Here is a 2817-nt window from a genome sequence, read left to right on the forward strand (position 1 = left end):
GAGCAATTAGGCAAGAGGAAGAAATAAAAGGCATCCAAATTGGAAAGGAAGAAATTAAATTGCTCCTCTTTGCAGATAACTTGATCTTACATATAAAAAACCCTAAAGAGTCCACCAGAAAACTGTTAGAACTGATAAACCAATTCAGTAAAGTTGCAGAATATAAATCAACATAGAAAATCCAGTAGCATTTCAATATGCGAACAACGAACTATCTGAAAAAGAAATAAACAACCCCATTTATAATAGCTATAAAATAAAATGCTTAGGAATTAATTTAATCAAGAAGGTGAAAGATCTGTATGCTGAAAACTGTAAAATATTGATGAAAGAAACTGAAGAAGTTGTCTGGGTATGGCTTATGCCTGTAAACTCAGTGTTTTGGGAGGATCGCTTGAGCTCAGGATCCGAGACCAGCTTGAATAACGTGGTGAAACCTCATCTCTATAAGGCACTAAAACTAGTCGGGTGTGGTGGCATGTGCCTATAATCCCAGCTACTTGGAAGGCTGAGGTGGGAGGATTGCTTGAGCCTGGGAGGTTGAAGCTCCAGTGAGCTGTGATTGCACCACTGCACTCCAGCCTGAGCAACACAGCAGGACCCTATCTCAAAAAAAACCACTCAAATTGATTGAAGACTACTTAAACGTAAAATCTGAAACTAGAAAACCACTAGAAGAAAATATAGGGGAAAAGCTCTATGACGTTGATCTAAGCAATGATTTTTTAAAATATGAATTCAAAAGCACAGGCAACAAAAGCAAAAATAGACAAAATGGGATTACATCACAACTAAAAAGTTTCTGCACAGCCACGGAAACAATCAACAGAGTGAAGAGACAACCTACAAAATGGGAGAAAATATCTGCAAACCCTAAGTTGAATAAGGGGTTCATATCCAAAATATATAAGGAACTCAAACAACCCGATTGTAAGAAATGAAAAAAAAAACCTGATTAAAACAATGGGCAAGAATCTGAATAGCCACTTCCTGCTGTCTCAAAAGATGACATACAAATGGCCAACGGGTATATGAAAAGATGCTTAACATCACTAATCATCAGAGAACTACAAATCAAAACCACAGTGAAATATCAACTTCTCACCTGTTCGAATGGCTATTATCAAAAAGACAAGATAGGCCGGGCGTGGTGGCTCACACCTGTAATCCAAGCACTTTGGAAGGCAGAGGCGGGTGGATCATGAGGTCAGGAGTTCAAGATCAGCCTGGCCAACGTGGTGAAACCCAGCCTCTACTAAAAATATAAAAATTAGCCGGGCAGGGTGGCACATGCCTGTAATCCCAGCTACTTGGGAGGCTGAGGCAGGAGAATCACTTGAACTCAGGACGTGGAGGCTGCAGTGAGCTGAGATCGTGCCACTGCACTCTAGCTGGGGTGACACAGTAAGACTCTGTCCCCTGTCCCCGTCCCAAAAAAAAAAACAAGATAGCAAGTGTTCTGAGGATGCAATGGAAAGGGAACACTTATACACTGTTGGTGGGAATGTAAATTAGTGCAACCATTATGGAAAAGAGTACAGAAATTCCTCAAAAAGTTAAAAATGGAACTACCATGTGATTCAGCAATCCCTCTGTTGGGTACAGATCCAAGCGAAATGAAAACACTATGTTGAAGAGATGTCTACACTACCATCATTGCAGCATTAACTTTTTTTTTTTCAAGACAAGAGTCTCGCTCTGTGGCCCAGGCTAGAGCGCAATGGTGCGATCTCCACTCACTGCAACCTCCGCCTCCCAGGTTCAAGTGATTCTCCTGCCTCAGCCTCCAGAGTGGCTGGGATTACAGGCCCATGATACCACACCCAGCTAATTTTTGTATTTGTAGTAGAGACAGGGTTTCACCATGTTGGCCATGCTGGTCTCGATCTCCTGACCTCAGGTGATCCACCTGCCTCGGTCTCCCAAAGTGCTGGGATTACAGGCATGAGCCACCACACCTGGCCAGCATTATTTATAATAACCAACATATATAAATAACCTATATATCTATCAACAGATGAGTGGATCAAGGAAATGTTCTAGATATACACAATAGAATTCAGCCTTTAAGATGAAGGAAATTTTGTCATTTGTGGACCTTGAGGACACTATGTTAAGTGAAATAAGCTAAACAAAGAAAGACATATACCATCTGATCTCACTTATATGTGGAGTGTAAAAAAGTTGAACTTGCAGAGGTAGAGAATAGAATGGTAGTTACCAGGTCGGGGAGGGATGGGGTTGGGGAAATGTTGGTTAAAGGGTACAAAGGTTCAGTTAGATAGGAAGCTTAAATTTGAGAGCTCTATTACACAGCATGTGACTCTAGTTAACAGCAATGTATTGTATTTGTAAAAATTGCTAAGAGTAGATCTGAACTGTTCTCACCATAAAAAATGATGAACATATGAGAAAATGCATAATTAGCTCTATTTAGCCATTCCACAAGATATATGTATTTCAAAATAACAATAAATATACACAAAAATATATACAATTTTTGTCAATTGAAAAAATAATTAGGCCAGGCACGGTGGCTCACACCTCTAATCCTAGCACTTTGGGAGGCCAAGGCGGGTGAATCACCTGAGGTCAGGAGTTCAAGACCAGCCTGGCCAACATGGCGAAACCCTGTCTCTACTAAAAATACAAAAATTAGCCAGGTGCAGTGGCTTATGCCTGTAATCCCAGCTGCTTGGGAGGCTGAGGCAGGAGAAGTACTTGAACCCAGAAGGCAGAGATTGCAGTGAGCCAAGATCATGCCACTGTACTCCAGCCTGGGTGACAGAGCGAGAAGACTCTGTCTTCATGAAAAAA

This window comes from Aotus nancymaae, unplaced genomic scaffold, assembly GCF_030222135.1.
Source record: "Aotus nancymaae isolate 86718 unplaced genomic scaffold, 86718_ANA_hifiasm-v0.15.2.pri h1tg000030l, whole genome shotgun sequence".
In the NCBI taxonomy this organism is placed as follows: domain Eukaryota; kingdom Metazoa; phylum Chordata; class Mammalia; order Primates; family Aotidae; genus Aotus; species Aotus nancymaae.